General features: G+C 37.8%; 1 protein-coding gene across 20 annotated transcripts in view; it reads right to left on the bottom strand.

The window, feature by feature from the left end:
* The window catches only part of MLIP (muscular LMNA interacting protein), a 240849-nt gene that overhangs the window by 146506 nt on the left and 67912 nt on the right, over positions 1 to 26431 (bottom strand). Inside the window, exon 1 of one of the 20 annotated variants that reach the window (XM_057303880.1) lies at positions 9897 to 10198. The exons of 18 other annotated variants lie outside the window; for them this stretch is intronic. The gene's annotated coding sequence lies outside the window, so the exon portion shown is untranslated. Of the gene's footprint in view, positions 1 to 1205; positions 1332 to 9896; positions 10199 to 26431 lie in introns of those variants that run through there. One more of the 20 variants, XM_044387156.3, reaches the window with a different exon arrangement.

Raw genomic sequence — 26431 nt, 5'->3', positions numbered from 1 at the left:
CCATGCTCCTGTGCAGCCTTCCATGAAAACGGGGCTTAATGACGCCTTGGATCACCATTGCCTCCCTGGCACTTAACATTTGGTAGATACAAATATGTGATTGTTGAAAGAATCAATAGTATATGCCTACCCTTGAGAAAATAAGAGGTAAGAAATAAAGGTGCTGTGGGTCAAGTGTAAAGAAATAGAAGACAAAACACAAAGCTTTTCTCCTCACAACTCACCTACGGTAATGCAACTGTAATTCAACATTCCACTGGCACTTCTCTGACTACATTACATTCGATGATAGAGGGCTTCCTAGGTCAGAAATGACTATGGTTTCACAGGTGAGATATTAAGAAGCAGTAGAGAAGCTAATATGAAGAAAACATTTTTCTTTATTTACTTCTCACAGTGTGTGATGAAGTAATATGCAGGATATAAGAAGCAAACATTTCAAGTCAATACAATAGATCATTTAAAGGTATTTTATACATCACGAAAGGGAAACTGAAATAGCAACTTTCTTACCTGAAAAAAAAGCACTTAACCTATTTATCAAATTTGCCAACAGATTAAAACAAAGAGACTATTAAAAAATTTGCAGTGAAAAATAGCTCCCTCATTTCCATAAAGAAACTAGATTATCTCACCCACAGGGATTTTGTGATAATTAAATAAAATTATACATGGAATGTTCCCAACATGGTATCTACCATGTAACAAAGTCTTACTAATGATTAGTTATTGCAGTAGTTGTATGACATAATACTGAGTTGCCCAAGGTAACTAGCAATCTTACATTAATTATATATTTGAACTAATAAATGCCAGTTATATAACCATGGTTTTAAAATTTCACAAAAATATTATTGCTAAATATATTCTAAAGTACTTTTCTTTAAAATCAGTATTTTTATTTTTCCTGATCAATTTTATTGTTTTTGCCTTTATAGTTTACATCTCTGTACGTATTGAAACTATTTTCACTTATGATTTTGTTAACTGGAAAGACTACATGGAAAGGCAAACCTATTCCCTTCAAATCTGCCTCTCCTAATTATCAACACATTCTACACAGAATCCTTTTCCAAGAGTCTTTGTTTTTTAATATCACAGTGCTATTTTATTCAAATCTAACTATCGTGTTCCTGGTAGAAATATTTTCAGAATCACTTCTCAGTCTTTTGAAAGCATGTATTGACATTAATAAGTCTGGTTACCTGAATAGGGTTAGGGACGCTGAGCAGGCAGGCAATCTGTAAGTCTTAGATTCCAATATGCTGCCCATTCTGTATTGTGTGCAGCTATGTATATATACTTGTTTTTTTCAAATCAACATGTGACTGTGTAGGAGATGGGGAAGGCTTCAAACTATGCAAAAATAAGTTCTAGAGGTTCTAATGACATTCAGTTGAGCAGTCTGTAGGCCTAAAGGAATTTAAGACACAAAAAAATTCATTGTTCCAGTGCACAGTTACTAAATATTTTCCTGTAAAGATAGAATGCCCCCTTTCTTTTCAAAGACATTTACCAAGGTCCATAATGTATCACTTCAATTCTCTCAATAAGCTTATTAGTAAAAATACAATATACTTTCCCTTAGGATTTCAAATTTCACTCAGATTATTTTTTAAAAAATATTTTCCTTTAAAAACTGACATAAGAAAAAATAAAACTATTTCCTTTTCAAAACAGTTTTTTTTATAGAAAAGAAAAATGAATAATCACTAAGTACACTTAACATTTCCTTTGAAAATATACATGAGATTTTTATCTCAGAAAAAAATACCTGTGACTTTGTGTCAATTCATTACTTTTTAAAGAAACCTTTGGCTTTTTGAGAGTACTAACCATGAGCTCAGCAGCCAGAAATATTACTTAACTTCTCACTGCCTCAATTTTCTCATCTGTAAAATAGGAATAATGAGAGTTGCCACATCACAGGGCCGTGCTTACGTGAATTAGCACACATAAGTCCTGGGAACAAGAGCTAGCATAGAGTAAGCATTTAATAAATATTAACTGCTATTATCAGCCATTACTAATAGGGTGACCATATATGTTCAAGTAGTTCATTCATAATTTCCAACCTTCCTCCATCCTTTCTCACATCCCACTTCCAACACTCTTAAAGATAATCCATGAATGACCTCATGCTGCTCAAATCACGGACTTTTTTCTGAACATCTGTGTTATAGACATTGTTGGCTCTTTCCATCATCCAGAGAGCTTTCCTCTTGACCCTCTCTGAAGCGCTCCTTGCCCTGGTTCTGCCCCAGTTGCTCCTCTGCCTCTCATCCTCTTTCTCCTCCGGAAGAAAGAGCCCCAAAACTCTGTACCTAATGCCTCTTCTCCTTGGCCTGAGTTTCCTCCTCCCTGCTGGTTGTCCTGTACTCTGTCATTTCAACACTCTAGAAGGCTAGCTGGTTCTCCAAGTATGTCTCCACTGCTCCCTCTCTCCACAGCTGCAGCTTCCCCTCTTGCTGCCTCTAATACAGCACCGCAGTGCAGGTGGTTGAATTAGGGAGTTGGACAAACATGGGTTTGAGGCCTGGCTCTGCTATTTACAACTTGATCCATCTTCTTAATTTCTCGAAATCTTCATTTCCTCATTTGTAATAGAACAGGTAGAAAACCTAGCCTCCACTGAGTAATACAACAGGTGTAAAGCATTTGACATACTTCCTGGCACATACAGAACACTCAATATATTTTAGATGATTATTAATATTAATGTCCGATTGAATATGTCCAAAGTATTTTGATACTCCATGCACATACATAAAATAACTCCTCCATAAATTCTAGAAATGTTTTACTGCCACCATGACTTTCAAGACACCATATTTAGCCTTATTATTCTGTCTCACTCGTTTCCATTATCTGAAATAAAATATGGCAATGTCTCCTTCAACTGTAATAAAAAAATTTTTTTTTAGACATGTACTTTGCTGCCTAGTTTAAAGATTACATTCTGCCGCCTCCCTTACTGGTAGGTGTGGCCATGTGATTAAGCCGTGGCCAATGAGATGCAATTAGAAGTAAATCTCCTTAAAAAGGTGTGGCATGTCCTTCTTGATTTCATCCTCCATCCTGCTGTCTGTAATTTGGTTGTGATGGCTGGATCTCTAGCAGCCATATTAGACCTTTATTATAAAAGCTTTACACAGGAGATGATAGAATGATACATGAATTAGCAGAATTCTAAATCGAGGTCAGCACTGATAATCTCTGAACTTTTTTTTTTTCCTTCCTTTTTTTTTTTTTTTTGGTAATGTGAGAAAGGAGTAAATATCTATCATGAAATTTCTTTCTTGTCTACAGCCAGATCTAACCTTAAGTGAATTAACATTTCAATGTCTCTTACCTAATGTGCATCCTTCATTCTAACCAGGCCAGTTCCCTCACAGTGTCCCCAGCTGCTTTGGCTCAGACTGATCTGTTTGCCTGGCTCTCTTCTCACCCCCAAGTATCTTGGGTTTGCCTAACCAAAAAGGTTCTAACCTACCACGAACCTTGACCCAGTGTTTGAAGTACTCAACCCTCTCCCTCTCACCTGAAGGTTGTAGCATTTATATTCTGTTCCACATTATCATTTATGCCCATAAAAGAATCTTGTGTTTTGAATTATTTGTAAGATCATTAAAAACCAGGTATTGCCGGCTGGGTTTTCCAGAAACAGATCCCAAGACAAAGTTCAGTGTGCCAGTTATTTATGAGGGATGAACACCTGTGAGAACAGGACAGAAGCAGGAACAGCAGAGGAAGAAGTTGAACCGTGATACAAACCCGACAGAGCCTGGGCTACTCGCTGGGGGAGTGAGTATTTGAGCGAGTAATGAGTATTACCACGAGACCATCCCCTCTGCAGCCAAAGAGGCCAGGCCTCCACCCCATGAATGCTCCCCTGGAAAGGTATGATGTCACTGAAGCATCTCTCTAGGACGAGGCCGACTCAGGAGGAGGTCACAGCTGCAGGCCATCTGCCAGCCACACTTCCTACAGCTCAGCAGCAAGACCTGCCTCGAAGGGGAAGCTAGGTACCACATCTCTGTGTCTACCGCCCCGGGTCTGGATTTTATGGATTCTCTTCCCACAACAGCAATTTTAATATTAAACCTACAATAGGTGTGTGATAAATATTTATAGGATATTTTTGAAAGCCTATTCTTTGCCTAACCTCAACAACATAATCTGTGTGAAGCTCCTAAAGTGAATCCACTCAGGCCCTAAGAACGGTGTTTAAAAGTTCCTTTGTAAGAAAAAAATCATTTCAAAACATTTCCCTCCTGCTTCCTGGAATCAACACTGACTTGGCAAAAGGTTTAAGTCCCTTGTTGTGCAGAACATGCCTTTTTCACTGAACTCCTTATAACACCTCCCTCCACGCTAGATGCACCAGGTCCTCAGACACACTCCACTGGAAGCACAGGCCAGTGAGAGAGCTGCCCGTGAACGTGCTTCCTGGGAGGCACACGGTGATCGCAGGGACAGTCTTCCAAGGAAGAACAGCCGCCAATCATCTTGAGATCAGGAAAGCAAACTCACTAGGAGGAGATGAAGCTTCCACCGTCATTCCCACCCTCCTCTCATACATCCCAATCCTCTTTCTCTCTGAGCCCCTCTGGGTGGGGGGAGGGTCTCGAAGAGTCTCAGATGTCTCCTAAGTTTCTCTCTCCCCTTTGCAAAGGGGTCCGTAGAAAATGACATAAGAAAGCAGGCAACTTTTTTGTTTACTCCCCTCTTCTTTCCTGCCCCAAACCCTGTCCACCCCCAGCGCACTCTAGTTGCATTAGATGCTGGAGCTCAAAGAGGATTGCGGAAGGGAAGGAAACGCAGAATTGCATGAGGGTCTGACTCTGGTCAGTGGCAAACAGGACAGGGGGAGAAGGCATTAATATTAAATATTAATATTAAAAGGCATCAATATTAAAAGCAATAAATAAAAAGCCAGTCAAGGCTTAGCCAAGACCCACCATCCTCACACTCTGCCCTGGCCCTTTATGAGCAGAGGGCACAAAAGTCTGTGTTCCAGCCATGTAGCTGAGTTGCGACCGCTACTTTTATTTTAGTCTACAGATAAGCGTGATTGAACAATCACAAGGTGAGTTCACGTTGTGGGGCCGCCTGCTGCAAATCTGTCCCTATCTTTGTCTACCCGCTGCTTCCCAGAATATATCTTTATGGTAATTTAGCCACTTTAAGAATCACTCCCATCTGTTTCTCTGTTACAAAGATAGCTACTTCAAGAGATCGCTATCTTCGCTGGGCGGGTGGGGAGGGTGGTGGTGATGGGGACTGACACACAATCTACAGAAAAGTCACCTAAATGCAGTTGCCATTTGTAACTCACCACGTGAGTGTTTTTGAAATGTTTGTGTTTGGATGTTGTTTTCTTCATCCCCCAAGCCAGAAGGCCTTGACACAAAGTCAAACTTCAAAAGTGACAAAGGGCTCTGATCATATAAGGGTGGTTTAGTTGCTAGGGAAACTGCTTTAAAGGGAGAAACAGATCCTATTTCTGAATTTATAACTGGGAGAAGAAACAGATGCTGAGTTTCTGAGTAAGTCTAATTTACTTTGAGACATAGCTGGGATCCATGGGTGGTAAGAATGGGTTACAATTTTTAGGCCAAAGATACAGCAAAATTATCCACTTTATAGGAAACCTCACTGGAGCCCAGGAGTTATGAATAAAAACATGAAATTATTTCTTCTCCTTTTTCGTACCTTTGTAAATCTAAAAAAAAAAAAAGAGTTCAGACAAGGCAAACAAATTTTTCCAAGAAACCCACAGGAAAAGGAAAACGACCAGGACTCATCACAAAGACTCACCCCGGTGAAGAAGTCTGCCACACGCTGACAGTGTGTTCTTAGGAAAAACCAGAAATCCCTCATGAACACTACATAAATATTTTCAAAGGAGTTGTCAGGAATGAAAAAATGAACTCTGAAGAGATTAGTGGTCACTTTTGCAGAAATGGACTAAGAGCAAGTCTGATTTACCCTGCAAATACCTCCCCACACCTGTTGATTAAGCCCAAAACATCGAGAGCCTCATTCTTTCACCTATAGCAAGTTTCAGGTACTTTCCTGAAAGTTAATTTTGATACCGGAGGAAAAGAAAAAGAATTGTTTTAGGCCAGAGATATAGCAAAATCATCCTGGCACATTTTCCAGGTGGTAGAAACACTAAGTGCTTTACATTCATTATCAGATAACTCTCAGGAATTGGCAAACTTTTTCTGTAAAGGGCCAGATAGCAAATATTATAGGCTTTTGGGATCAAACCATCTCTGTTAGAACTACTCACCTCTGCTATTATTGGGCAAAATCAGCCATAAAAAATATGCAAATCAATGGGCTTGCTGGTGTTCTCATTCAACTTGATTTACAAAATCAGATGGTGGGCCAGGGGTGGCCTATTAGCACTAGTCTACCAACCCCTGCATTACCTCATAAATATCCTTACAACACTATGAGCTCACCAGGAGCGGCCTCATTTCTCCAAGGAGAAATCAAGCCTGTCTGGGGTTGAGTCATTTGTCCATGGTCACACAGGGAGTAGATGGACGGCAGGGTGAGATCCTAGGTCTACCCATCCGCTCTTCACCACCATGACCCCGAGTGCAATACGTGTGCCCCTGGCTGTGATTCAAAATGACTTTAGGAGATACACATATAAACATGTTAATAGTGCTATTTATTTTAATGCGTATGAAAAAAATATAACCAGCAAATCCAACCTTTGATTTTACTAATGTTATTTCTTCAGATGTAATACAAGAACAATCACAAATAATCATTTCCATGTCTTCCTATTTTTTTTAAATGAAGGAAAAATTATATCTGGTTTTTGAGAAGGGGGAAAATTTATTAAACACTCTTCTGGTATGTAGCATTTTGATCTTTCAAAAGGCTTTCATTCTTTTCTCTCATTTGGTCCTCAAAATAAAAGCCAAGGAGGAAGGATGATGTGATCTTATTATTCCCGTAATGCAGATGGGAAAAACTAAGATACAAAAAGTTAAGTGACTCGCTCGAAGTCGCGCCCTGTGACAGCTCACCCTGGCAGCTGCTCTTGAACTTTCTCCAGCCATAGAGTCCACACAGGTCCCTCAAGTCTCTGAGCTGTAGAGAGCCAAATGCAGGAATTTCTCATGTCTCCCACAACTGTACTAAAGATATGAAGGGAACTAAAAGCCAACAACGTAAATCTTGGTTTCTTGGGCCTGGGGTGCCACAGGGCCAGTAACAGAGATCAGGAAGCGTGTGAGTGTGTGCACAGTCGTTGTGGGTAATGCCCGCCTCCTGATTTCTAGCACAGCAGTTTGAAAGTACTTTCTGGATTAGCCAGAAGTCATGGGGGAAGCGTCAGATGCTGAATGATTTGAATCTGAAATTCCTTATGTGTTTTTAAAAGAACACTCACTTGGGTTGTGAATGAGCTGTGTGACCTTAGACAAGTCACTTCATGTTTGAGGAACCCAGACCCCTCATCTGTAAACCACAGCTGCTGGACTAGATCAGCGTTTTTCAAACTGCAGGTTATGATTCTGAATCTTTTTTGTTTGGCATTTTTTAAATGAAATAGAAAAAAGAAGAATAGAATGGAACAGAATCCAATTTAATAGAATTTATAACCCTTAAGCACGATTTCGAGACTGCTTGAGATTTATATGAACACACACGCACACATGCTCACACACACAGGGGTTTTGTGGTTCCTAAATTCAAAAGCCCTTAGACCAGATGATCTGAGTTTTGTACGGCTTTAAGATTCAATAATTTCATAGCCTGTTCTTTAATAAAACTGCTCAAACCATACACTAAAGCACTGTTAAGTCAATAGAACTGTAATCCTTACAAACCCTCGCAGCACCTGAAAGTTTTGCAATTGTTAAGAAACTGTTTATAACCATTCTATCATTATATCACGTTTTCAGTTCTACAATATTATGAACTCATTATAATGTTATTTATATCATTATTATAACACTATTAGTTTATCAATTAATAGTAATGATGCATTAAATATATATTGATTGGGAAAATATGATCGATAAAGAAATAAGTTCTGAAAAGCCTGCCTGATTTTCATGGTATTATTTGCCTACATATAAATAAAACAAGGCCAAAAAAGCTGTTCCAGAGCCTGTTAAAGATGAGACCATTTTGAAATGAATCAAACATGTACCAAGATATATAAAAAGGGTAAAACTTTCCAGTTCTTATTTCTATTTGCAGGGGAGAGTATATGCTACTGGTAGGCCAATATATTATGATCAGCATTGAAATGGCAACTCACCAGCCTGTAGAAAAAATTCAGCCAAAAGAATTCAGCCCTCTCGGTTCCATTTCAATCTGGAAGCCCCAGAGGAAACACTCCTCCATTTGCAGAAATAGTAGCGCCAGGGTGTGTGATAAATTGAATGAAAAGGACAGGAAAGACACTTCAAGAATTCACTTTCTGAAACTGAAACCCATTCTATTTTTAATCTTCTCTCTCAGGTATTTAAATCCGGATCTTAGTCAAGTCATGTTGTAAAAAGTATCCCGGTTGACAAATTATCAGTGCTTCACTTAGCTGCAATTTCCCTTCTGAAAACTATCTCTAGTGGATTAGTATTCAGAAACATAATTTGTGTTGAGTGCCGATTTTGCTGAATAGAGAAATGACTCTGAAAACAAGATTTAAAAGTAGAAGTCATGAAATTAGTTAAGTATGAAGAAGTGAGAGAATAAATAAGAATTTTCAAGTGTGCTGAATGTTTACAAGTTCTCAAATAACACGTGAGAATAATTAAAAGAGATCTATAACCGGAGGCCTTGGGTCTAGAAGGATCGCAAGCATTGACCTTAGGAGGAGAGAATAAGGTCATGATGGGCTGCTCCCAGACACTAAGGACCAAATCATCGCTTGCCTCCTGCCTCAATGGGAGGATGGTTAAATTTCATTGACAGTAATAAAAATTACCATTTATGTGAAAGTCACTGATTTTTCTGCCAAGATCTTGGAAACATACCCTTACTCTGATCTTACAGACAAGGCTCACCCAGTGTCCTGGCCAGATTCCTTGAATAAAATCTTCCCCCACTTTCCATTTTATCCCCTGCTCAGTTGATAAATGATTTTTCCCCAAACACTTTCAAAGAAGAATGCTTATATTAGAAACAGTGATATTCAATTAAAAAAGTAAGGTAGTATTTAGTTCAAACCTCACTGAATAAGATTTCAAGAGTCTCAGCTATCAGACATCTTCCTTAAAAGGAATATGGATTTTATAGTATTTAGTTTTCTATATTTAATAATACTAATGTCTTTAAGAAACAAAAAGTATAAATCAATTTTGTAATTTTATGAATGGAATGTGTTCTCAGGATTTAAACTCCAGTGGCTCACCTTTCACTCATCGACCCAAAAAGGGTTCTTTTTTTTTTTTTTTAAGGATTTTATTTATTAATTTGACAGAAAGAGACAGCCAGTGAGAGAGGGAACACAAGCAGGGGGAGTGGGAGAGGAAGAAGCAGGCTCTTAGCAGAGGAGCCTGATGTGGGGCTCGATCCCAGAACGCTGGGATCACGCCCTGAGCCAATGGCAGACGCTTAACGAATGCGCCACCCAGGCGCCCCCAGAAAGGGTTCTTAACTCAGGGTTATTTTGTCCCCAACAGAGCATGTCTGGAGACATTTTTTAGTTGTCACAAAAAAGGTGGAGAGACTAGGAATGTTTCTAAACATCCTACAATGCATGGGGCAGCTCCCACAATAAAGATCAATTTGACCCAAAATGCCAACAGTGCTGAGTTGAGAAATTTGTTCTGTAGTATTTCCCAGATTAAAAAAACAAAACAAAACAAAAACAAAAAACCTGAAATAATGCTGTGTTTTGGTCTGTATCATTGACTTACTCCTTATCCAAGTGACTGGCTCCCCTACATTGACCTCAAACAGACGGGATTCAAACTCATGCTTCGCGAAGCTGCAGATCACTTCAGGACTCCATGACTGGGCACTTCGGGATTACCTGAGAATTTTAAAGTCTGCTGTACTGCCACCTGCACGTGTGTTGTGTGTGTGACCCCCCCACTCTCTCTCTCTCTCACACACACACACACACACACACCACTTAACACAGATAAGAGTGCCCTGTATACAACTGGTGCTTATTACATTATGAAGACTGATTCTCATTCCAGCCAGTTGCTCAGACAGAGAGGGCTAAAATGACCGACTCAGAGTCAGAAGTATTAGTATTTTAATGGTCAAAGAAAGTTGCTCTGGAGAGAAAGTGCATATAAAAACAGATGAAAGGGAAAAACAGACTAAGGCTGTCAAATGTGCCGAGAATGGAGGTAGGAGTATCCTCCTGGAAGGGACTAATTTTTTTTCAGTCTAGTTGATTCCAACAGAGAATAGACATCTTCAATGTAACTGCTGTGCATAACTTTCGTATCTCAACATGTCTTTCTGAGCTGGTTGGTACACTTTAGACAGCTGTCTGAGCACTTCCTGCCAGAAGAGACGTGCTGGAGGGCTTATTACTGATGGAAGAGTTGAGAAGAAAACTGAGATCCCTCAAGGATCAGATTCCCTCTGATGATGGGAAGGTGAAATGCGAGCCCTGCCTTCGTGTTTCTTCACATGTTCAGTATGCAAGAGCACAGAGAAAGAAGAATCAGAAAACAACTGATAGATTATTCAACTCACTTGCATCTCTCTACAAATGATCCTTCTAAAATCCCTATTTTAAGAGGTTATTTAAAATGGTTATGTAAAGTGGGGAGAGGCATTAACGGTAAAGATTAATGAGAAAATTGAATGTGGTTGTATGGGCACCACGAGGACCCTACTGCTGTTCAATTCAGAGACTTAAAACAAATGCACTGGGTCAAGTCCAGTTACATTCAGAGAATATACTGATGGCCTGGCTCTGTTACAGGCCCATAGGTGGGTTTTGGTTTTTTGGGTTTGGGGTTTTTTGTTTTTGTTTTTTTGTGGTTTTTTCTATAACAAAGTTCCCATTTTATTGTGTTCCTATACTTTTTAAAAAAATGTTTAAGTTTGGCAGCAGTACAAACTAAATACATTTTTAAAAATAGGTTTGTTCAATAAACATTTTAGTTTAAAAAATAAACTCAATATCTGGGTTTCATGCAGGCTTTTAGCAAATTCTTCAAGTGTATTTGGTGTTGTGAGACATTATGTTTTGTTTTGTTTTGTTTTGTTTTCGAGATGCTGTTTTAAGGGGACTCTGATTCTAGTTCCTGAAAGATTCAGATGGTCAGGGATGAACATTCTGTAGAAGGGACAATCTCCAAATTAGAGCTATGTTGCACGCGCTATCCATCAGAGGTAGTAAGTTCTGAAACCCACGTGCTTGAGCTAACCTGTAACTGCTTGGAACTGAAATGTATATTCAGTCACATTCTGGACACCAGTAAGAGAAAAAGTAACAGGGTGCCTGAGTGGATCAGTTGGTTAAGCATCTGCCTTCAACTCAGGTCATGATCTCAGGGTCCTAGGATGGAGTCCCATATTGTCAGGCTCCCTGCCCAGCGGGAAGTCTGCTCACCCTCTGCTCCCGCCCCTGCCGATGATATCTCTCTCTCTCTCTCTCTTTCTCTCAAATAAATAAATAAAATAAAATTTTAAAAAAGAGAAAAAGTATCCTGAGAGTAAAATTATCTTGTGGACTTGAGATATAAAATTAATCAGGTAATATAAAATTCAAGCTCAGCTAAGGTAATTCCCCATAGTATTTATATCCTGAAAATAGGTATTTTTGCCATGTTGAAATGTTATTGTGAAAGGACTTCTCTGTTTAATAACTGAAGATCTGTAACTCAGCATTGCTAAAGGTGTAGAGAATCTCTGCAAATTCATACATGCTTCTTAAATCCTAAGTCAATCTATTATTAATTCAACTAAAACCATTAGAGAAACTCAGGTGTCTTTGAAAAGAAAGGTGCCCATGTTACAATTTTTTTTTAAGATTTATCTATTTATTTATTTGACAGAGATAGAGACAGCCAGTGAAAGACGGAACACAAGCAGGGGGAGTGGGAGAGGAAGAAGCAGGCTCATAGCGGAGGAGCCTGATGTGGGGCTCGATCCCATAACGCCAGGATCACGCCCTGAGCTGAAGGCAGACGCCTAACCACTGTGCCACCGAGGCGCCCCCCATGTTACACTTTTAAATATACTTTTGTTATGGGAACACTATTGTTTTCTTCAAAACCACCATAGCTTTGTCTAAATATTTTATTTCCTGTGTGTGTGTGTGTGTGTGTGTGTGTGTGTGTGTGTTCTTTTTCAGTTCCATTAGAAACAGTTCAAATTCTTTGCCATGGCCCTCAAAATAAATGTCTAGTGTGGGGAGAAAGGTGTACTCTTAATTAAAATATTTTAAGGTAATATACTGAGTTACCACCCATTACTTAAGAATGAGCATTCCCATTAAAAAAAAAAAGAAGGAAGTCTCTCCTGGTGAGTCAGCATTCTCTACCATGTTAAGGATACAAAAAGCACTTAAGTGTTAAACACTTACTGAGAGGAAAGTCTCAGTCTCCAGGTGTTAGTACATAAAGATTATTTAAATTGAGGTAGACTATCATAAGGCATACTGGGAAAGTGGTCTCCAAGATTTCTATTGAAAGAAATAATTTGGTGGGGCGCCTGGGTGACTCAGTCATTAAGCATCTGCCTTCAGCTCAGGGTGTGATCCCAGAGTCCTGGGATCGAGCCCCACATCAGGCTCCTTCGCTGGGAGCCTGCTTCTTCCTCTCCCACTCCCCCTGCCTGTGTTCCCTTGCTGGCTGTCTCTCTCTCTGTCAAATAAATGAATAGAATCTTTAAAATAATAATAATAATAATAATAATAATAATAATAATAAATTTGGACACATACCTCCACTACATACATATTTATTTGTTGGTTGGTTGGTTGGTCAATTACCTTGTGCAAGTATTTCTGCACAAATGTATCTTGTAAAATATGCACCTAAATGGATACTGAAATGGTGAAAATAAAAATTATTACAGATTAATAATTTCTTCTGATGCCCTAATGGTTAACCAGACACCACCACTGAGCTGTGCTCACCCATTGTGAAACCACTACAATAGGTATAATTTCGGCTATTCAAGCATGGTAGCTGACCTTTATGATACAACATTTTTTGAGCTTAACAGGAACTGGTAAATAATACCCAAATTGAGAAGCCAGTTTGCCCTAACATCAGAGAGACAGATGTGCTTCAGAAGACATTCTCTGATGCCTTTGTAATTTAAAAAAAATTGGCTAGCGAGGAAGTGGGGATGGATGAGTGGCATTTATCTCCACGTGTAAGGTTCAATAATGGCACAGTCTTTATGGCTCATCACGCTCTTTGGCCTCTTTCAATTCTGGCTTCAAGATTGTCTTATCTGCCACAAAACCCCAGGGAAAGCAAAGAAGGGTAAAACAAATCAATACTTTGCCAGTCCTATATATATGTGCCTTGCCCTGTCCCTCAGATCTCCCACTTAGGCCATTTTCTTACCTCTTTCTTCCCTGAACCTCCAGCATCGGACCTTTGACATATTCAGCAAGTTCCCTGTCTCAAAGACCTCACAGAAGTTTTTCTTTTCTTCAGGTTTTCTTCAGAAAAGATAAACTATTTTACCTCGAATCTAAAACCACCTGGCTTAAACTAAATGAGTGAAGTTTGGGAAACACATTAGCATGAACATATGAACATTTCCTCTTTGGAACAAGAGCTAAAGTGAAATAATACCCTGGTCCTTTCTGACGACTCCCAAAGAGAGCCACTTAGCTCGAGAAGTTGAGTTCAATAGAGAGCAAGTTCAGCCCACCCAGGTGTTTTCCCTGTAGACACAATCCCCAAGTACAGCTTTAGGCTTTACAGAAAGTCTGGTTGCCGTCTGGCAGATGGGCCTTCTGGCAAAGGGCAAGGATCTCACGTTGCAGAGGAGTCCAAAAGAGGAATTTCCATCATAAGCATCTGAATATATCTTGTGCTTTTTAAAATTTTCTTAATCAGTTCAGTAAATAACAGCATCACCCAGGCCAAATCTGCTCTCTTTTATTTAGGCAAAATAATGTTCTTCCAACAAATGTCCCCATGTGGGTCGAAAGCTTGGATTGTCTTCCTTCTCACTGTCACACACTTCTGAGAGCAGTTGCCCCATGTTGAAGAAGCAGGTACACTTAAGGGCAGCCACCAAGAGCTTTCAAGAGTGTCCATATTTTTTTTTAAAGATTTTATTTATTTATTTTAGAGAGAGTGAAAGCAAGAGAGATCACAGAGGGAGAGGGAGAAGCAGACTCTGCTGAGAGGAGAGCCCAAATCCAGGCTTGATCCCAGGACCCTGAGATCATGACCTGAGCTGAAGGCAGACACTTAACCACCTGAGACACCCAGGAGCCCCCAAGGGTGTCCATATTTATCTGAAACTCCTGGGTTCCCTTCATTGCATTTATTCCCTTTTGCCCTTATTTTCCCTTCCAGATTTCCTTTCCATTTCTTTTTTTTTCTTCAAATAACACTTCCTTTTTATTATTTATTTATTTATTTGAAAGAGACAGAGAGAGAGAGCACGAGCAGGAGGGTCAGAGGGAGAGGGAATCTCAAGCAGACTCCACAGAGAGCATGGAGCCCAATGTGGGGCTCAATTTCATGATCCTGAGATCATGAACTGAGCTGAAACCAAGAGTTGGATGCTTAACCAACTGCACCACCCAGGTATCCCAACACTTCCTTATCTTGAAACAATAAATAAAACAAATAAGTTACGTATTAGAATGTGATAGTGTTGAGAAAAAAATAAGCATGAAGATGCATAGGGAGTGTGCCAGAAAGAAGATGTGGGAGTAAAACAGATTTAAATAAATTGGACAGGAAAGCCATCTAGGTGACTTTTAAGAAGAGACTTGGTGTCTAGGGGAAAATACTCCAAGAAGAGAGGATAGCAAAAGCTAAGACCCAAGGTTGGGAGAATATCCGTTTGAAGAACAGAGTTTGGTGTGGCTGAGGATGAGTGATCCTGGTGGAAGAGCCACAGGAAGATGGAATAAGAATGTTTGAGAAGAGGGGCCATACTGGTGGGGCCATTTCACCCACTATAAAGACTTTAGTTTTTATTCTGATTGATATGGGAAACTATTGGAATACCTGGAACAAAGCCATAACATGCTCTCACTATGCGTTGAAAGGATCATTTGGCTGCTATATTAGGAACAGAAAACAGGAAATGATGAAACACAAATCAATAAATTGATTACTTACAGTAGGGAGAGGAAGGAAAAGCAGGAGGGATACTGGAGGAAATGTCCTTCTCCAAGTACACATTTTTGTATAGTTTTGACTTTTGAAATCATGCTAATGTTTTACGTATTTGAAAAAATTAAATTAAATTAACAACAGTGGGAAGGGATCCTAAAAGTGAATATAAACAACAACAAATTTAACCTAATCAGATATAGAACTGTCAACATAGTCATACAAAGGAAAGCAAAATAAATTAATCCAAGTAATGTTTGAGGTTTAATTTAGATATCAAAAAAATGCAGGAAATATCAGTGTACAACTCAAAGAATTTATAAAATTGAATATGCCCTTATAAGCATCTCCCAGCTCAAGAAACAGAACCTCACCAGTACCCCAGAACCCTCATCCTCCCTTTCAGTCACCATCCCCCTGCCAAGGCTAATTGCTATTCCGACTTCTAACAGCATAGATTCATGTCACATGCGTTTTTTTCTTAACTATAAATGGACTCACACAGTGCAAACTTTTTAAATGTTATATTCACAAAATTAATCCATAGTGTTGTGTGCAGTTGTAAATCCTTCACTGTGGGAGGAAGGTGATAAAAATATGAAGAGGGATGGTAAGGAAGAACCCTGATCTGTTGAATATTAGGGATAACAATAAAAACATTTGTTTTTCATAGCTTTGTCTGCTGAAAGCACCTAGAAGCAATGATTCCCCAGAAGAAATAAACACATAAGGCACCCAAATCTTGATTCCTGTATGCTCTTTACCCCTAAAACTAACCGAAGATGGGGAAATGACTGATTCCAAAGTTGAGTCGAGAGAAATGCAACATGATACTAAAAATTACACATACATGCATAACTAGAAGGGGTAGGGAGTACTTCTGTACTCCCTGACAGCAGAGTGCCAACTAAAAATAGAAGCAATATTAGGAGTTAGAAAAATCACAACTTTGGAACCCTCACTATAATGAATGATTCAGGAGAGACTCCTCAATGAATGCCAAATCCATCAAGTGAAAGTTTGTTTAGGAACAGGATATATATAATTTCAAAGTATTTCCTCATAGATCACTTATTAATTGCAGAAAAGAATGTAATACCTTTCCAATAGATAAATATGGTAGACACCACCTTAACCAAGTGATCAACGTTAACATCAACAATAAATGAACAAACTAAAATCATGTGCCTTCCCATGTGTTATGACAAGAAGAATATATCACTTATATTTCATTCTGGCCAAAAATAATAACCTGCATCTAATCATGAGGAAATAATCCAAAAAACATTTGTCAAAGGACCACAAAAAATATATATTCTGTACTCTTCAAAATATCAATGTCAGAAAAGAAAAAGAAAAACTGAGAAAACGTTCTATATAAAGGAAACAAAAAAGACATCTAAATATAACCCAGGAACCTGGATTACATTCTGGATTGAAAAGAAACAATGCTATAAAGGACAATGTTATAAAGGACAGTGCACTATTTTTGCACTAATCCAAGCAAGAAAGGATGAGTTTGGGGCTAAGGTACTAGCTATGGAGGAAGTTAATATAGAATATATGTTGGAAAACAGTATTGTATTTATGCTAAATTTCCTAAATTTGATAACTATAATGAGGTTATATAAGAAAATATTCTTATACTTAGAAGATCCATTCTGAAGTATTCAGGGAGCAAATATCATGATGTCTACAGCTTATTCTCAATTGGTTCTCCAAAAAAAAAAGAACAAGAAGATGACGGTAGGTAGGGAAAGAGAGAGAAATAGAGATATAAAGCAAATGTGGCAAAATGTTAAATAATTGGTGACTCTAGGTGAAGAGTATTTGGTGTTCATTGTACTTTTCTTGGAAATTTTCTTCAGTTTTGATTTGTTTTAAAAAAAGATAAAAATATGAAAAGAATATATATATAAATTTTAGTGCAAAATACACTTACATTAGTTCTTACAAATCACAAATATCACTTCACAATGTGCTTTGATGAATTGTTAGTCTGAAACAAAAATACACCTGATTTATCACTACTTTCTTCTCTTGAATGCACAGACAGTTATTTGGCAACAGATACTAATCACATTGGCTTATTTTAACTGATTTGTTATGACACGATATTCTGGGAAAGGAAAAGGGTGGAGAAATCTGAAGCTTTGCAAGACAATAAAAGTTTATACTTAAAAAAAATACTCTATTGGGGGGCAAGGAGGGAAGCAAGGGGTGTAGGCACTGATTTTCCACTAAACCAGGCAAGAAAGCATGAATTTGAGACCAAAATAGTAGATAGGGAGGAAGTGAGAATTGGGCAGACTGGATATATTCTGAGACTAGAGCCATGATGAGGCTAATAAACTGAATGTGGAGTATGAGAGAGAGAGAGGAGTCAATGGTTACTCCAAAGTTTTAAACCTAAATAAGAAAACAGATTTTGGGTAAGAACAACTACTGTTAGGCAGCTCCATACACAATGACCTCTTCAAAGGAAAGGAGGATGAGGGGCTTTCATGGTATTGGTGAGGTTCTATTTCTTGATCTGGGAGACAGCTATATGGTGACATCACTACAGATCCTATTGACATTAAAAGAATAATAAAGAATATTGTGAATAATTATATATTCACACATCTGATAGTCTAGATTAAATGGACTAATTCCTAGAAAGACAATTTTCCAAAATTTACGTAAAAAGAAATAGACAATCTGAATAAGCCTATATCCATTAAAGGAATTTAATCATTTATAACCTTCCAAAACAGAAAGCACCAGGCCCAGGTATGTTCACTAATGAATTCTATGAAACATGTGAAGAAGAAATTATATCAATTCTTTACAGTCTCCTTCAGAAGACAGAAGCAGAGGGAGTACTTCCTGTCTATGAGGCCAACATTATTTTAACACCAAAACTAGATAAGGATATTATAGAAAGAAAGAAAACAAACTACAGACCAATATCTCTCTTGAATATGGATGCAAGAATCCTCAATGAAATATTAGCAAATTAAATCTAACAATGTATAAAAAGAATTATATACCATGACCAAGTGGGATTAATCCCAGGTATGCAAGGCTAGTTCAACATCCAAAAATCACTTAATGTAATCCATCATATCAATAGGCTAAAAAAGAAAAATCATATGATCGATAGATGCAGAAAAAAGCATCTGACAAAATCCAACCCCATTCATGATAAAAACTTTCGGTAAGCTAGGAATATAGGAGAATTTCCTCAACTTGATAAAGAATATCTACAAAAACAACAAACAGCTAACATCATACTTAATGGTGATTTAAACTCAGTTTTCCCACTAAGTACAAGGTATGCGATAAGGATGTCCTTTCTCACCATGCCCTTTCAACATTGTACTGGAAGTTCTAGTTAATGCAATTAGAGAAGAAAAGGAAATAAAAGGTATACAGATTGGGAAGGAAAAAATAAAATTATCTTTGTTCACAGGTGCCATGATTGTCTATATAGAAAATCAGAAAAATCAACCAAAAAAAAAAAAAAAATCCTGGCACCAATAAACAATTATAGCAAGGTGGCAGGATACAAGATTAATATACAAAAGTCAATTGCTTTCTTATATACTAGCAATGAAAAAGTAGAGTTTGAAATTAAACCACAATACCATTTATATTAGCACCCCCACAAATGAGATACATATGTATAAATCTAACAAAATATGCATAAGATCTATATGAGAAAAACTACAAAATCAAGGAACTAAATAAGGGAGAAATATTCTATGTTCATAGAAGAAAGACTCAATATTGTCAAGAGGTCAGTTCTTGCAAACTTGATCTATAGATTCAATGTAATATCAATTAAAATCCAAGAAACTGATTTTGTAGACATCAACAAATTCCAAAGTTCATATGGAGAGGCAAAGACCCAGATAGCCAACACAATATTGAAGAAGAAGAAGAAAGTTAGAGGACTGACACTACCTGACTTCAAGACTGACTATAAAGCTGTAGTAACCAATCTATGGTCTTAGTGAAAGACTAGACAAATTGCTTAATATAACAGAATGAAGAGCCCAGAAATAGACCCACATAAATAGAGCCAACTGATCTTTAACAAAGAAGCAAAGGCAATAGAGCAAAAATAGTCTTCTCAACAAATGGTATGAGAACAATTAGACATTCACATGCAATTGAACAAAAAATAAATCCAACACAGACCTTGAACCCTTCACAAAAATGAATTCAAAATGAATCATAGACCTAAATGTAGAACTCGAACCTGTAAAACTCCTAGATAATAACATAGGAGAAAATCTATATGACCTCAAGTATGGTGATGACTTTTTATATACAACACCAAAGACATGATCCATGAAAGAAATAATTGCTAAGCCTGACAATTAAAAATAAAACTTCTGACCTGCAAAAGACAATGTCAAGAAGATGAGATGACAGGCCACAGACTGAAAGAAAATATTTGCAAAAGACACAACTGATAAAACACTGTTATTCGAAACATACAAAGAACACTTAAAACTCAACAATAAGAAAACAAACAACCTGATTTTTAAAATGGGCCAAATATCTTAACAGATACCTCAGCAAAAAAGATACAGATGGCAAAAAAGCATATGAAAAGATACTCCACATCATATGTCATCAGGCAAAGACAATGAGATATCCCTACATACTTAACAATGGCCAAAATACAAAAAAACACTGGCAACACCAAATGCTGGCAAGGATGTAGAGCAACAGGTACTCTCATTTATCACTCGTGTGAGTGCAAAATGGTACAGCCACTTTAGAAGACAGGCTGGTGGTTTCTTACAAAATTAAACATAACTCCGCTATGATCTAGCAATCACAGTCCTGGGTATTTACCCAAAGGAATTAAAAACATGATTGATGGCAAGATCTCATTCTTTCTTATGGCTGAGCAATGGATATTGCTCAGCCATAAGAAAGAATGAGATCTTGCCATATATATATATATATATATATATATACACACATACACACAGTTTGGAATATATATTCCATAATATATATATTCCATTGTGTGTGTGTATATAATATATATATATATATTATATATATCCATGCCTCCTCCTCTTTATCTATTCATCTAATGATGGAAATGGGTTGCTCCCATATTTTGGCTATTGAAAATAATGCTGCAATAAACATAGGCATGCATATATTTTTTTTGAATTAGTGTTTTCATTTTCTTTGGGTAAACACCCAGCAGTGGAATTACTGGATCATATGGTATTTCTATTTTTAATATTTTGAGGAACCTCCATACTGTTTTCCACAGTGACTGCACCAGTTTACAGTCCCAACAGTGCACAAGGGTTCCTTTTTCTCCACCTCCTCACCAACATTGTTATTTCTTGTCTTTTCCATTCTAGCCATTCTGACAGGTGTAAGGTAATATCTCATTGTGGTTTCGAGTTGCATTTGTGAAATAAGTCAGACAGACAAAGACAAATACTAAATGATTTCACATCTATGTGGAATCTATAAAAGAAAACAAATGAACAAACAAAAAGCAAAAACAGATGCATAAACACAGAGAACAAACTAATGGTTGCCAGAGGGGAGGATGGTTAGGGGGATGGGCAAAATAGGTGAAGGTGAGTGGAAGAAACAGGCTTCCAGTTAAAGAATGAATAAGTTACAGAGAGAAAAGGTACAGCATAGGGAATATAGTCAATGGTATTATAATAGCACTGTATGGTAACAGATGGTAGCCACACTTGTGGTGAGCACAGCATAGCATATAAAGTTGTTGAATCATTAGGTTGTACACCTGAAACCAATTTAACATTGTAGGTCAACTATATATCAGTAAAAAAGTCTATACAAAAAACTGCATACAGATGTTTATGGCAGCTTTATTCATTATCACCAAAACTTGGAAGCAACAAAGATGTCCTTCAGTGGGTGAATAAACTATGGTACACCCAGAAAATGGAATACATTCAGTGCTAAAAAGGACTGAACTATCAAGCCATGAAGAAACATAGAGGAAACTTGAATATATTTTACCAAGCGAAAGAAGCCAATCTGAAAAGGCTATATACTGTATGATTCCAACTATACGACATTCTGGAAAATGCAAAATTATGGAGATAGTAGAAAGATCTGTGGTTGCCAGGGGTTGATAGAAGAGGAGGAGATGAACAGATGGAACAAAGAGGCTTTTAAGGGCAGTGAAAATACTCTGTATGACACAATAATGATTGATAGATTCATTATATATTTGTCCAAACCCCTAAAATGTACCACACCAAGGGTGAACCCTTAGGTAATCCTCTGGACTTTGGGTGATCATAATGTGTCCATTAGATTTATCGATTACAACAAATGTACCACTCTGGCGAAGGATGTTCATAATGGAAGAGGCTATGGATGTATGAGGGCAGCGGGGCTGTGGGAAATCTCTGTATCTTCCCCCAATTTTGCTGTGAGCCTTAAACTGCCCCCCCAAAAAATAAAGTCTTCATAATTTTGAGAAATGGTTAAATAACCTCTCACAAGGCCATACACCAAGTAAATGACAGATCTAGAACTCAAATCCAGGCCTTTTTGGCACTGTGATCTTAAGCATTACCCTACAATGCTTCTCAGAGTTATGCCTCTCAGAGATGCCACTTGGGATGGTAGCCAGTAGAACCTGTGAGGCTGGAATCTGGAGAGGGGAGGGAATGGAGATGAAATCGTCAGTTAACCTGGCCATGTCCTCCAGCTATCCATTTAAGGAACTCGCATTTGGAGCTCGGGATTTACTAACACTGAAAAGTCTTGCATGGATGCAATTCCTAGTCGACAGTTATCACAGGATAAGTACAGTGGATTTAAAATCAGATCTATCCAGGCTATTGCATCTTCAAGAAGTAAGTGTTTGTTACAGAGTCTGAACACATTTCTAGAGTAACTTCTGGCATCGTCTTACAGAAGCTCCAAGTCTTAACATATAGCATTTTTACAGAAAATAAGTAAGGCAAAGACAAAATTTTACAAAAATTCACAATGGCTGAACTTCTGGAATAAAAATTCACTATTCAACTGCCCCCTTAGCTCTGAGATAAAAAGGCTTTTTCAATAACCAGGATATATTGGGAACAGTTATAGCTGTGCTACCCTGGGGGAATAAACTGAAAAAGCAATAAAAATGGACTAATCTTCCCAATTTGAGAAATTCTAGAAGAAAAAAAAAGGCCTGAATTTGCAAGGCAAAAAGTACTTTTCTCTCCTTCTTAACCAAATAAAACAGATTCTCAGCTATCGTACATGTACAAATATCCACCTGCTAGAAGGTACAGAAAAACAATCAAGTCACTCAGGAATGCATTCATGGTAGATTAGATAAATCCTCTTCTCCCTGTCTTATTTCACTTACATCTAGGTAATGTGACCCTGATTGCATGAGCAATGCCTCACAAATAAAAGCTACAGGAACATTCAGTACCCATTTACTGTTCCATCATCATAGGCTTGACACACCCAACAGTAAACGTAATTATGTACAGCACCATAAACAACAATGTTATTTCCAGCTAGTGCTGTGGATAACTCTTACTTTCAAAAGACACTATTGGCGGGGGGGGGGGGGGGGGAACGATACTGAAACTTTATAATTGGAGTGCAAAGATTCACCTTAAGAGTGTAGGAATGTTTGGATGCCAGGTTAGGAAAGAGAGAAGGGAAGGGGGGCAGAGAAAGAGTGAGAGAGAGAAAGTTCAAGGAAGGAAAAGGGGGCAAAATGAGAACTGTGACTTCTATATTTTATAATCCTAGTGCATAACTAAGAACATGTTAAGAAGTTAGAATTGCATTTTCAAATGTATTTCAAGATCAAATCATTCAAATCATACCTTTTTACATTCCCAAGTTCTTCCTACTTAAAGTTCTTACAAATTTTTAAAGTTTATCATCTCAAGTTTAGTCTTAAGAAATAGCTACAGCTTAAATGCAAAACAATTCTTCAAATTCATAATGCTCACTCCAACTTACAATTTACATAAATTATTTTTTATTATATAAAGTCGGAGTAAAATCAACTTTTCCTGGAGCAAATCCAAATTTGAGCATGCATCAGGCCACAGCTAATTTAACATCTGCTGTCTGCTACCCTTAAAAACGGTCACATCAATGAAAACATAGCTACTGCGATACAAAACAAGAAACACAAAGACAGTACACAGCTACTGTTGATGTCAAAGGTATGACATGGTGACAAAAACAAGGAATTTCACTAACAATGCCAGAGAACTCACAGCACATTCAAGTCCAAGGTACCAGCTGCACACAGAGTCTGGTGCCACGTGTCAAACTAGCAGATGTCAAGAAAGCGGTGGTTGTAACGGCAAGGTCAGTGTCAGCCAATAGAACTCATTGACAAACACTTGACTCTGTCAGCTGCTGATATTGATGAGCTGCAAAGATGACAAGGCATTGTGCAATTATGCCCTCCTTACTCCTTGCTTCCCCAACAACGCTGGACTAGAAATAGCAATGCATCTGTTATTTCAATCCCATCTGAATATATTTACCTATCTCGACCTTAGCAATGTTCTAAGAGATTATTTGCTTGGAAATTGAGGGAAGCCCTATTTTTAAGGTTAATGAAAGGGTCTAATCTATAAAAATGTCAAAATGTCACTCTTTCAAGTGATATGAATGTATGCATGTGTGCATGTGCATTTATGTGCATACGTATGTGAACAAGTATTATGTATGAACTACAAGCCAAGATTGACAGAAATGCCTTCAGATTGAAAGGCTTAGGGAAAAAATTCAAATCTACAATAGCATGTACATTAAGTTAAGTGGCACTCTCAAGTCAATTCAAGCAATTTTACTGGGTGTTATCTATGCTGGGGACTAAGGAAATAAAAATTAAAAAGCCTGTTCCCGCTCTCACTTGAATTCATAGCATTAGGAGAGAAAGCTGGACAGACACAAAATATTACACAATGAGTTAACTGCTATGTTAATCACAGATGGAAAAAATGCTATGCCAACCCATAGACGGGAAGAAGATATTTGCAATACATAAAATCAAAAAAGGTTTTGTAAGTCAAAAATACAGTTTAAGTGCTCTGCAATTTAGCTTTTAAAAATGGAATAATTAGCAAATTATAGGAGCAGGAAATTCACAGAACAAGAAACATGAATGCCAAAAGCAAAACATAAAAAGACATTTATTCTTACTAGTAATCAGGAAAAAAGCAAACTAAAACCATAATGAAATACCATTTCCTACCCACTAAGTTGGCAATACTAATTGCTGGCACGGATGTGGAGCAACAGTTAATGTCACATGTACCTAAAAGGAAAGTAAATTGGTAAATCCACTTTGGAGAGCAATCTGGCAATACCCCAGAAAAGGAGAACGTAAGTATACTCTATAACCTAGCAATCCTGTCCCTAGTATATACACTAGAGAAAATCCTGCACCTGGCCCAAGAAATCATGTATGTAAATATTTTCCTGATGCTTTATGTGAGAGGCAAAGAAGAAAATAATCTAAATGCCCATCAACTAAAGAATAAATAGATGAGACATCTCTCCAGTGAAATAGTACAAAGCAATAAGTTACCTGCATTATACCTACCAACATAACCATAGCTTAGAAACATAATATGAAAATAAACAAATTATTTAAAAATTACTACCATTATATACTTCATGTAATATCTTAATGTAGAACCAATTATATATAATTGTATAGATTATATGGAGTATTAGTATAACATGATTATGAGAATTATAAACACTAAATCCAGGAGAGTAAACTCTGGGCAAGAGTGAGAAGAATAAGGTAGAATGGGGTAGACAAGAAGTTTCCACTAACCCTGAAATTTCATTATTTCTCTTTGTCACATGTCTGAACTACATTTACATTCTAATAATGAACTCAAAAACACAGGTGAAGGAGCAGTCAGTTCTGCTTCAAGATAAATAACACTGAAATCAAAATGAATAAAATTATTGTGGATCATTATGGGTATCAAAAAAGCTGTCATGGAGAAGTAGAGTGTCTTAAAATTTCTTATAAAAATATTTTGACCCAGGGACTCCTGGGTGGCTCAGCTGGTTAAGTGTCTGCCTTTGGCTCAGGTCATGATCCCAGGGTCCTGGGATCCAATTCCTCATCGGCTTCTTGCTCAGCGGAGAGCCTGCTTCTCCCTCTGCCTGCTGCTCCCTCCGCTTGTGCACGCTCCTTTCCCCCTCTCTCTCTCTGACAAATAAAATTTTAAAAAAAGATAAGAAAACCTAATAAAAAATTAAAAAAAAAAATTTGACCCAAACAGTGATGTAGAGTTTCTACTGCTTTGTACTCATTTGTTTGCAACTGAAATTATGAACACAGATGCTAATATCAATTATTCTATGTAATTTTCACAAGCATGGAAGGTTCTCCTTTTCACTGTTACCAGTGAAGATCTGGGAGTGTTTTAGGATTATGAAGACAGCACCTCCCCCAGGATCCTTCTCTTCAAAATTAAACTGCTGGACAGCAACTCACTTTCAGGACCAACTCTTTCCTGTGATACTAAGCAATGCTTGATCACACCAGGGGGTAGTCAAGGAGAGAGGCTTAGAGAAAGAGAGAGAGATTTTATCTGTCCATTGACTCCTCCATGCAGTGGTTCATCAGTGCAGTCAACAAATATTTATTGAGCACCTACTGTCTTCTAGGCAATGTGGTGAGCAAATGGAGAAAGAGAATTAGACATAATCCTTGCTTACAGGAAGCTCCCAGAGAGACTCATGAATAAACGAGGCCACCGCAGAGTGACACGTCAGTGCCAGAGGGGACTGGGGTGATGTGGAGGCTGATCCCAAAAATAAAACAAGATAAAACAGCCCTTCACTTGAGTCTTGGAGGGCACTTCAAACAGAATCATAAAATCATGAATCTTACAGTTGGAATACAGCTCATTTGCAATAGATTCTGTGAGATTGGGGTGAGGAGGATCTGGGAAAGCAGAGCATAAAAGGAGAAGAATAAATGTTCTTTCACCCACAGGGATGACTGGTGTGAAGGAAGCCTTTAAGCATAATTGGTCTGGCTCAAGTTAGAGAAAAAGTATACTTCCAAAGTTTTTTCTGGTTCCTTGGACAGCTGACATACATACACACCCACACATACACATACGTGTGGGTGTGTATATGTGTGA

The sequence above is a fragment of the Ursus arctos genome, unplaced genomic scaffold (assembly GCF_023065955.2).
Source record: "Ursus arctos isolate Adak ecotype North America unplaced genomic scaffold, UrsArc2.0 scaffold_29, whole genome shotgun sequence".
NCBI classification, from domain to species: domain Eukaryota; kingdom Metazoa; phylum Chordata; class Mammalia; order Carnivora; family Ursidae; genus Ursus; species Ursus arctos.
This window is presented reverse-complemented; position numbering and strand designations above follow the sequence as displayed.